This window comes from Corythoichthys intestinalis, chromosome 12 (genome assembly GCF_030265065.1).
Source record: "Corythoichthys intestinalis isolate RoL2023-P3 chromosome 12, ASM3026506v1, whole genome shotgun sequence".
Taxonomy (NCBI): Eukaryota; Metazoa; Chordata; class Actinopteri; order Syngnathiformes; family Syngnathidae; genus Corythoichthys; species Corythoichthys intestinalis.
The window spans coordinates 28,067,955-28,080,078 of NC_080406.1; the positions used below are offsets into that span (position 1 = coordinate 28,067,955).

At 35.4% G+C, this 12,124-nt stretch overlaps 1 protein-coding gene across 1 annotated transcript in view; it reads left to right on the top strand.

The window, feature by feature from the left end:
- The first annotated feature begins 1,985 nt into the window (after positions 1 to 1,985).
- col6a3 (collagen, type VI, alpha 3) overlaps positions 1,986 to 12,124 on the top strand; it is a 96,141-nt gene continuing 86,002 nt past the window's right edge. The window contains exon 1 of the mRNA XM_057851780.1: positions 1,986 to 2,248. The gene's annotated coding sequence lies outside the window, so the exon portion shown is untranslated. The remainder of the gene's footprint in view (positions 2,249 to 12,124) is intronic.

Genomic DNA, 12,124 nt, shown 5'->3' on the forward strand with positions numbered 1-12,124 from the left:
TAATCACATGACTCCTTCACACCAATTATACACAAGGTTGCCGTTCTATGATCACGCGAGCCTGTTCAATCACGTCCCGTCTTTAAAGCACTGTAAAAATGAAGTATTTGATAAAGAGCGCTGCCCTCAGCATGACTCGAAAGCGCAGCTCTAAACCTCTCGCCCAGTTTTCATTTCGCACCGATTGACCGCGGAAAACCGGAGCTATGATCCTTTTAATTGCATAATAGTAACTATGAAGAAACTACAGTAGTCACTATTCAAACTACAAACTATTTCCTCCACTAGAGGGCAAGGCACTCATGCTCTTTGGACGAATAATGCTTCATTTCTGTCTTTTTTTTTTTTCTCCTGCCGAATTCAATGATTTTTGTTGTTGTTGTTGTTGTTGAATTTCTTTGGCTTAATGTGGTTATGTAATGGTTTATTGTACAGTATTATTATAACAACAGTTCATATACGTAGATAAATGTGTGCTGTGGGGAAAAAATGCCATTGTTTAAAAAAAAAATTTAAAATAAAAATCAAACAAAAATGTAAGCAGTTACTCACAATGTTACTCATTACTTGAGTATTCTTTTCACCAAATACTTTTTTACTTGTTCTTGAGCACATTCTTTGGATGACTACTTTTACTTCTAGTTGAGTAATATTATTTTGAAGTACCGCTACTCTTAATTGAGTAAAAGTTTTGGCTAATCAACCCACCTCTATATACAGTATATGTGTATATATACGTATATTTTCACTATTTTGCACTGTTTGTCTACTGTATATAACCTGTTTTGACCATAGTATGTGTAAAGGCCAAAAATGCCTATGACTATACCTGCTGTTTGTGTTAGATTGCCAAATATAAAACTATTCAGTCTTATTTTTTCTCTTGAATGTTTATCCTAACAAGTTTAATAAGTATTATCAAGCTTCAAAACGGTTCATGGAGCATGTTTGGTTTTCAATGGGACTTTTCTTTCTTCTCATTTCTTGCCTTTTTGGGTCCAAGATGTTGATTATAATTGGTCAGTGAAGAAAACAACAGTTTGGACATAAATGTTATGGTGTCCTGAAAAAAAGAAACCAACCACGCCATTCTGAACATATTTTTTCTTTGAAATATAAAGGCAACATCAAATCAGGACGAAATAGGCCCAGGTGATAAAGGGTTAAAAGCAGCCACTGAGTTACTTAACCATATCTACAAACTTGGAATTCATACCAAAGCAGAGTCAGACATTCTAACTACTCCTCAATCCTCACTTATTCCTCCCGTGAAAAAAAAAAACGCAGATGTAAAAACACGTCTTGGCACTGAATTAATTTAAGAAGAAAAAAAAAAACATAGATACTTTAATAAAAAGCAGAAAAGAATGTATTATTATGTAACCAGTGTTCTTCAAAAATCTATCATGTGTAAGTTTAATGATGAATATTTGCATTCTCATACAATATATCACAGTCAACCACCAATTCTCGAATTAAGACCCGAGGTGAGCTGGAAACTGCAGAAGGAGTAACGAGAGAGGAGAATCGGCAGTCAAACAGGCCAAAAAGCTTTTAATAAACAGCGTTGCTTGCACCAACTGCATACCTCAAACTTTAGTGTTTGTAAATAAAACAACAGGTTACCAGTCAATCACTGGCACCATATAAGAATGGTATAGAGCTGTCCATACTGTGCTGTTTTCCTTGACATTTGTGTGTGAAGCTCAACAGGATACAACAACCTGAGTGTGTCAGAAAGTTAGGGATGAAAGTAAAATGTTCACAAACAGCTTTTTGTGCAGCATGTGGAAAGTTGGTGGAGACAGTGGAGATGACAAGCGAGGTAGAAAGAAATTGGTGACATCATCTCACTGCTTTCAGATCCAGACCAAACAGGGCTACAGTATGTGTCTGCTTTTCATTTAGTCCTCACCCCCCTTTCCTCTCTTCCTCACTCCAGCCCCCCCCCTTCCTTTTTTTCCTTTAGAGAGAAGTGGGAGGGAAGAATCGAGTGAGGCGGCAGAATTCCAAGAGTTTGGAAATTTGTCCCATCCCAACATTGAACTCGGCGCCACATCTCCTCCGGGTCGAGACCGGGAAGGTGACTGTATGCCTGTCTGCCTGTCCTAACCCCCCACCCTCCCTTTCGGACCTTACCAAGAGGATAATGACCACAAGTCTGCTTGCTGTCATTTACAACTGATACATACTTTTCTTCCAACTAAGAATCAAATCGAGTGTGGGGTGCCTGCTGCATCCGCTCAGGGTAAGTTTTGGAACATCATTTTGCTGCACGCTGCTTTTCGTCAGGCTCCCGTCATAACATACACGTGTATGATACATGCTATAATCACAGGGTTGTAAGTTTATATAATACAGTGTCACTTGGACTTTTTAGGCTGCACTTTAGTGTGGCAAAAGGTGAGCTGCACTTAAAAGTTGAAAGGAATGGAGAAGGTGGTCTCAGATACATGTTGAGCTGGTTTGCTGTTGCATGAGTAGGTGTGTCCAAATTTTCGTGTGGTACTGTTTGCTCCCGGATTGAAATTGGCCCATTTGAAAATGTCAACGAAGCGAAACGGAATTCTGATGTTTATTCTTTTTTTCTTGTACTTAGTCTTTAAAATATGTAGATATTTCCTTCATGTTATTCATCATATTTTGAAAAATAAAATAAGAGTAAATATAAAAAGTCGATTGCACTGATTCATTTGGAATTTTATTTTTTCAAAAGGTTTATCCTGAAGAATTTATATTCATCTTTTTTCCCTACTGTTTTTTTCCATATATATATGTATATATATATATATATATATATATATATATATATATATATATATTCAAATCATTACAACAAATAAAAATATCAATATTTAAAAAAAAAAAAAAAAATCTAACCAAATTTATTCTATAGGTCATATTCTATATTATTTTCTTTTTTGATGATTTAACACATGTATGTCATGAATAATTTTGGTTTAACCTTGTTGTGTAAATCACATATTAAAAAGGTCAAATTGCCCTTTTTTTATCTACATAAATTTTAGAATAGAATTCCTGCTACTAATTTATTCACTGCAACATTCATATTTGTGAAACTATTAAACACACCCCCCCCCCCCCCCCCCCCTATTATGTATATATTTTCAAAAAGTTTGTAATTTGCAGTTTTGTAATGAAACATCCAGAAGGTCATATTAATCCAGGGTTAAACTAAACCTTTGATGGCTTTCTCGCTGGCTGACACATTAAAGAAATAATAATAAAGTAAAATATATTTTTTAAAATCTAGAAATAAATAATTAAGGTGGGATTACACTTTTTATTTATTTATTTTATTTATTCAAGAACCTGAAATCCCTGCCCATGCAATCATTCACCAAATAAAATACACTACTAGAAGAGAGTTCCTCTAAATTGCATGCATTGATCTGACTTGAGAAAAGTTTTTGTGCACGTATCCGAGCTGCACAAACCTCGTAGTTGCATTGCAGAGGAGTCTTTTTGGATGGGCAAGATGTTTCCACTGCAGCAGTAGCCCAAAACCACACCTTCTTCCTCTCTCGCTCTCTCTTTTTTGCTCTCTTGAGACCAGCAAGGAAGAGAATGGAAAAGTGTGAAGACATTTTTTTTCCAGACAACTGGCCAGATGAGTCGTGTTTAGAGAGGAAAGAAAAGGAGGACTATATGGGAGAATGATAGTGGAGAATCAGGTGTAACCTGTCAATCTTACACTTTAGACATACTGTACGTATTTTCAGTCAGCCATACTTAATATTCAGTAGATTTGTGAGAGTCAAGACAACTTTAGCTAGTTTTAGGAAAACTCAATCTAGGTGCTTACAGTTAACATAAATGAATGAATTAACTACAACAAAAAATGTAGGGGTATGCTAATGAAATGAAATCGAGAGTGTTTAAACCAGGGGTCCCCAAACGTTTCTTGTGAGGGCCACATAACTTTTTCCTTCTCTGATGAGGGGCCGGGTCAGTTTGTAACAGAAAAAATGTGACGATTGCAGGAGTGCCTAAATGTAAAAATGTATTGTTTTTCAGAAAGCCACAATCAAATAACCCTTTCTGAATTCTTCACGGAACAAAAGTAAATAAAATAAAAACAACATAACATAACATAACATATTGGGCTGTCAAAATTATTGCGTTAACGGGCGGTAATTAATTTTTTAAATTATCACGTTAAAATATTTGAGACATTTAATGCACATGCCCCGCTCAAACAGATTAAAATGACAACACAGTGTCATGTCCATTTGTTACTTGTGTTTTTTGGTGTTTTGTCACCCTGTGCTGGCGCTTGGGTGCGACTGATTTTATGGGTTTCAGCACCATGAGCATTGCGTAATTATTGACATCAACAATGGCTAGCTACTAGTTTATTTTTTGTTTGAAAATTCTACAGATTTTAATAAAACGAAAACATTAAGACGGGTTTTAATATAAAATTTCTATAAATTGTACTAACATTTATCTTTTAAGAACTACAAGTCTTTCTATCCATGGATCGCTTTAACAGAATGTTAATCATGTTAATGCCATCTTGTTTATTTATTGTTGTAATAAACAAAAACAGTACTTATGTACAGTATGTTGAATGTATTTATCCATCTTGTGTCTTATCTTTCCATTCCAACAATAATTTACAAAAAAAATGGCATATTTTATAGATGGTTTGAATTGCGATTACTTACGACTAATTAATTTTTAAGATGTGATTAACTCGATTTAAAAAATTTAATCGTTTGACAGCTCATAATATAATATAATATAATATAATATAATATAATATAATAATAATAACACTATTATTAAATAGATAATAACCAAATAGCCCTGTCTGGGTTCTTCACAGAAAAAAGCCAGGAAATAAATAACACTATTGAAAAAAAAAAAATTGTTCAGGGGGTCAAATGTGGGAGCGGGCCGTAGTTTGGGGACCCCTGATTTAAACAATTACTGACTGAAAATACATCCTTGGCTTATGAAACTTGGGTGCTGTATACTTGCAACCTATATTTCGCTTTCGGCAATAGAGAATTGTCGAACAGTTGTTTGGGAATTCCACTATACTTACTGTCTATTAAGTGCTTGCTCACAGCTAAAATCAATATTAAAACAAACCTTTGTGCCTTTATAACAAGCCCAAGTCCGATCCTTGAGAGCCCAAATCCAACTTGTTTTCCATATCTCCCTCCTTTAACACACCTGAATCAAATGATCAGCTCATCTGCAATTTCTGCAGGAGCTTGATAACGATCCTGATTATTTGATTCAGGTATGTTGGAGGAGGGAGACATGGAAAACAAGCTGGATAGGGGCTCTCGAGGACCGGACTTGGGCACCCCTGCTTTATAAGTATGCCAGGCCATAGGGCCGTTTACATGGTGACGCTGCGACACCAAGACGCAACAATTGTGTTGTGGAATGGCCTCGCCTTTATATGATGACAGCGAAAACGGAAGGCGAAGACCCAAACCTTTGATTCCGGGCTCTAAAGTGGAGGGATTTGATTGTGGGGCTTGCTCCGTAACCATATAAATGGAAAGGTCTCTCGACGATGACGTCAGCATTCACACACGTAACTTTGGGCGTGCGCAGCGCTGCTACTAAACATTAAGAACAGCAAACATGGCGGAATGTCGGCTTTAACTGACTTTTTTTATAATATTTCTAATTCAAATATGCTTAATGTTTGCATTTTTGTGCCTTTTGGAGAAAAGGAAAAAGTGGGCGGGTATGTTGTATTCTGGGCTGAGGAGGTTGATGGTGTCAAAGAAGTGTATAACTGGCTGTCACCTTGTAAATATGCATTGCCCCCTAGGGTATGGCATGAATACTAATTTGTTTTCATGCGGAATCGGAGTTCAAATGGAGACGGAACCATATAAACGCAAACAGGTAATTTGTCGTCTTCACGCAGCGTCACCATGTAAGCGGCTCCTGTGTCCGAACCAGCAACAAATCCAAGGTGTAAACCAGCTCTCTACTGAAATCAATAGACATTGGTGCCAGCTAACCATAATGAGATTGATCAGAATAGAAAACAGATGGACTGCAATCGTACCTAATTTGAATATTCAATACTATAAGCTTATCTATGAATACTGTATGTATCCATTTTGGTTAAAGTCTACCTTGTTGTCTGGTTTGTTTTATTTTAACAAAAGGTACTGGACGTAAATGGCAAATAGTGTTACAAAAATGTAACATGGACTTATGATGAAAAGAGGGACACTTTGTTGCATGCTCCTGTTTTGTGCTCACATAATTTAGTGGCACCCCCCTCTGAGATGCACGTATTGTTTCTGGCAGAAGAACTATTAACAAAGGATTTGAAGAAATATACTATAAATCAGCATGTTTCATGGCTATTCCACTCTCTCATGCGCGCTCACTATTTTTTTTCCATGATGCGGCGCAGATGTGCGGAAACTTGGAACACTCTGAAAGCTTCTATATTTTTTATGGCAGCAGCTATCTGTAATTGGGATGGGTGTAAATCAACAACAAGCGATTTAAATGTTACCCATGGGTTAGAGAAAACACAACATGGGAATTATGTCATGTTTTCAAATGTCTTTGTCACTGTTGATTGTTGCCCTTTTTGCCACCTTGTGCCAATGTCACATCCTGACCTGTGGGCCAACATGAAAGCCTATGATGGGCAGCGTAATCCAGCCAGAGCACATCTGCTCCCTGTCAGACGGACTAACACGAAGCAGCTGTGTCAAACCTCCCCCCTGAGTTTTGTAACTTTAACATGGAGCCTCCTCTCCTCTGCAAGTCACATCCTCCTGCTGAGAGGCTGGACTTGAGCTTGGCGTTGATTCATGCCTTCCATTTTGTCAGGAGGTGGCAGTGTGGAGTTGCTGATTATGATTCGCGGTGTACTAATATTGAATAAGGACCTTTAACTGCACTGTTTTTTCTCCTTAAAGTACCAGGAGGTTGAGGTGGGTAGTCATAGCTCATGTGTAAACTCATGTTTATCCTCACAGTCAGTAGTGGTTTCTGGTATGTGCAGTATGTGTGAATGTAATGAGAGAACTTCCTCCTCAAAAAATGCTCCCATAATTTCTAGTGTATCATACGACACCCCGAAATTGCCCTTTCACAGCATCTTTTTCTTTGTGCATTGACTTCACTCTCAGTTGACGGGACACGGGGCTCAGGCTCCATCTGTAGGTAGGCTATTTTCAAAAACTTAAAATTCAAATATTTTTAAAACCAAATCCGCTAGCGACCTAAAACCAAAACAGGCACCTCCCTTCGGCATTTTCCATGAGCAACGATATCATAAAATTCAAAGTCATTCCCTAATAAAATTCTGATTAATTATTGTTTTATACAAGTATAACAAAACTTAAAATGGCTATAAAATTCTCAAATTTTACGCTAGATGCACAAAAATCACCAAATGTGAGAGAAATTAGATAATTACCAATATTTTCAGGATCAATAGCTATATTTAACATATCGTGTTTTTTTCCCAAAATAGCAACATTTTTTTTTAAATTTAGAAATCACTCAATTTTCACATCAGAAACTTAATACTTGAGGAAAGCATGCAGAATCATTTTAATTTTACAAAAAAGCAAATTTTACAAATGTTTTAAATTCATTCATTCATTCATTCATTCATTTTCCATGCCACTTTTTATGTTTAAAAAAAAAGTTTATTTTACAAAAGCAAAATTTGCATTTTTCTATATACAATCACAACTTATTTAGGTCGAATTCTGTTGTTGCTATTGTCTCAGCACGTCTTGCCGGCTTGCGTCGTTTTTGGATTGAAATGTTACTAGTGCTGCAACGATTAATCGATTAACTCGAGTATTCGATTACAAAAAAGATTCGAATTTAATTTTGCTGCTTCTAGCATTCGTTTAATTAAAGTGGCGTTGTAATGGTTTGCGTTGAAAATGTTTGCATTTAGTTTTATTGATTTGGGTGGTTACACTGCCCTCTAGTCTGTCTCATTTCACATGGCTGAATCCAAATGCTCCCTGTTAATACCAACATTTTTGAGCTAATGTTTTTTTAATGCATTGTTAAAGTAGTTTATAGGTATATTCAGCCGTTATTTGAAGGAATATGTGTCCTAACCATTTGTTAAGAGCATTATAAAAAAAAAATGTTAGAATTTTATAGCATTTAAGCTAGCAGACTTTTGCTATGTACGTTAGTCCATTGTTCTTTTGCTGTACATAAATCCTCATTAATTCATTTGTTTATGCCATTTGAGGCGTGTTTTAATTTTTTATGCTCCTTATCCGATTACTCGATTATTCGAATTAACAAGTTAATCGATTAATCGACTACTAAAATAATCAATAGCTGCTGCCCTAAATGTTACATAAAATAAAACACGTAAAAGGCGAAAAAAAAATTCTATGGACGCAGAAATGTCTAAATTACTACTTTTTTTTTTTGCCAAAAATGGGCATTTGGCCAAAAATTACCTGATCATTTGAATGTAAACTTCCGCTACTGTGTATGAATACAACATGGCTGCCATCACAAAACAAATAGCTTTTAAGTTGAAAATTCTTGTAAATACTGTAAATGCGAACATCACCGGAACTTCTATAGATATGAACATAGAACAGTCTAGATTCTTGGTTAAAAGCAAAAAAAAACAAAAAAAAACGGGCAGTTATCATTCATTTTACGTAAATATTTTGAGGTAAAATTACATTACTGTGTAATACAATGTGGCGGCGGCCATCACAAAACAAAGAGCTTTTTAAGTTGAAAGTGCATGCATTGGGCTCTTTAATATAATTACCTTGAATCCTCAACCAAATCCCTCTTGAGACAATCCTGCCTTGTTTTAGCAGAAACTTCATTGGTTAAGCTGTTTGAGCTCATGTATCGGAACAAAAACCAACACCCACAGTGGTCCTTGAGGACCAGTTTGGACACCCCTGATCTACATAGTGATTTGTAGGGTTTGGTACCGAAACTCAGTATCAATTGTGATACGGTTCAGAAGCAACCGGTGGTAACCGGACTTATATAAAAAATGAATATTATAATATGTGATAATATTTCGGTGCCTGAGTTTTAAAAAGATTTTTTACCTCACCTGTTTGTTCTATTAACAAGTGTGAGGTCAGTGGTGCCATTTACGAGTTATAGAGTCAGACAGCACAAAAAAATATACATTATTAAAAATATTCATTATGTAAATTTTATTTTATATTGAGTTGTTCATTAATCTCATGTAACTTGGCTTTATAATTTTTGAAAGTTTTACTCTGAACTTTATTCAATATTCATTATGTAAATTTTATTTTATATTGAGTTATTCATTAATATCATGTAACTTGGCTTTATAATTTTTGAAAGTTTTACTCTGAACTTTATTCAATTTGGTACTGCAAATGAAAGGCTCGTGTTTTTTGACAAAAATTCTGTGCAGTTTTTTTTGTTTTTTTTGCGGGTATCAGATCAATATCCATTTTGAAAAGTACCCAGTAGCAACCAGAGGTGGGTAGAGTAGCCAAAGATGTTACTCAAGTAGGAGTAGCGTTACTTCAAAATAATATTACTCAAGTAAAATTAAAAGTAGTCGTCCAAAAAAATGTACTCAAGTACAGGTAAAAAGGTATTTGGGGAAAAGAATACTCAAATAATGAGTAATATTGTCAGTAACTGCTTATATTTTAACAGATTTTTTTTTTTTAACAATGGAATATTTTTCTGAGCACAATGTTATCTATATGGGCTGTTGTTATAAATATACTGTACTCATTACATACCCATTACATACATACTCATTACATAACCACATTAAGCCCAAAAAAAAAGAAAGAAAAAAATCATTGAATTCCGACGACAAAAAAATGACATAAATGAAGCATTATTCGTCAAAACAACATGACTGCCCTCTAGTGGAGAAAATAGTTACGAGTTTGAATAGTGAAGAGTTCCTTCATAATTACCATTTTGAAATTAAAAGGATCATATCTCCAGTTTTCCGTGGTGAATCTGTTCCCAATAAAACTGCGAGAGAGGTTAAAATCCGCACTTTCGAGTCATGTTGAGGGCAGCGCTCTATATCAAATACTTCATTTTTTACAGTGCTTTAAAGACGCCACATGATTGAACAGGCTGGCGTGAAGATAGAACAGCAAGCTTGCATCTGATTGGTACTGTAAATTGTAGTCATGTGATTATTGTTGCGACGTCTAATTGGTGAAATCGGTAGAGCTACCCTTGTAATACCCTCTGGATGTCTCTACTCTTGGCATCGCTGGCAAAAATAATAATAAATCTAATATGTAGAATAAAAAGGAAAAATGTAACAACTCTTGTGTAGCCCAAAGTAGCGGAATAGGAGTAGCGTTTTTTGTTGCTGTTTTATTTTTTTTCACAAATCTACTCAGGCAAAAGTAAAAAGTATAGCTTAGTAAAAGTACTCTTAGAAGTACATTTTTCTCATGAAGTTACTCAAGCAAATGTAACAGAGTACATGTAACACATTACCACCCACCTTTAGTAGAAACCAGTATCTTATAAAACCTAAACGATATGCAGCCTTAGTAATTTATATTTTGTGTATCAATATTTTCATTGATGTGTATTCCAGAAAATCAACATATACATAGGTGTCAAAATTTACAGTATAAACACCATTAAGTCCCTGGCATAAGTGCCTGCCATTGACAGTGATAAGTGTCCAATCCATTTGAACTGGAAGGGCTGACAGTGATCATTCACTACCAACCTTCATTTCAAATGGTTTAAACGTCTATTGATGCTAATGGCAGAAAATGAGTTAAACACGCTTTTAGTTTTTAGTCATTTGATTTAAGTTTAATGGGTGAGGGCTTCTGCTGTCTTGTAAACTAAAGCACTAAATTTGACGCCGTCTAGCAACAGCTATTATATAATAAAACTTAAAAAGGCAGCATTGGCAATGACACTACTATTTTTGGTAAGTAGCTAGAATTACGTTATTACGCAGCTTAACATTTGTGAATCATCAAAAATCAAACAATTAAATAACACAGCGACTTCAAAATGCTGAACTTCTTGTTTAATTCAAGCTGTAGTTTCTTGAGATTTGTGCGTTTTATGATGAAATGTTCACCAGATACCATGTCAATTACAATATAATGTTCAATATAATGTAATTGACTTTTAATTTTAGGATATTATACACTTTGAGCTACACAAAATAACGTTGTGTCACAGGATTATACAGTCAATCACCATTGAGTTTAACATACAGTATATGGGAAATCAGTAGATGCCTAAAATCACTTTGATTGATTGGTAAAACAGGTGTCAAGCAAATATTACTAAAGGAATATAAGTAGGAGACACAACTGAGGGAATTCTCTAAGTAGGGAAAAAATTCCAGGAAGGAAAAGCTCTTATTTTTAATGAATGGAATAAATCACTGGGTGTGTCAAATGCTTCTAAGAAAACATCAGCAACTCCGCAAGTAACTACAGTATTTCTTCCTTATTGGGCAGTGCAAAGGCTCCCTTGGAATCATTGTTTATTATTGTTTTTCTAGCAAATGACACAATATTGGCCGGACATGTCTGTAATGACAGGCATGCCTATATTTTAAACAGGATGTTTGCCATTTTGGTTTGAAGTTATTATTTATGGCAAATGTATTTTATCATACTTTGCTGTTCTTCTAAAGGGGAAATTGTCAATGTTATAACCTAGAAAATCTAGGCTAATTTTTTATGCCATCTAATATGGTGGGACACCTCCAGCTTCATGGAATACAGGTGTCGAGTAGTGCATAGCTGAGTGCTGCGCATTTGACACACTGTGCCGGCCTTCTAACCAGTCAGAACCAGGTAAGTAAAACAAAAAATTAAGTCTCTCTTCTGCTGCTCCCGAGACTCGACCCTGGATTAAGTGGTAGATGATGGATGGATGGAATAGTACAACAATAAATCGTATTATTACATTGGGCTAATGTCGCTATATATGCAGCTGCATACTTTACGTAGCCCGTTGCCGCCTCCGCTAAAATCAACAGTAATAAAAGCATCTTTTGTTTTAGAATCAGTTTTACAAATAAGGAAATCCTTATTGTTTCGCCTCATCTACATCAAATTATAATTAATAGAAGAATTTATACTAATGCTTC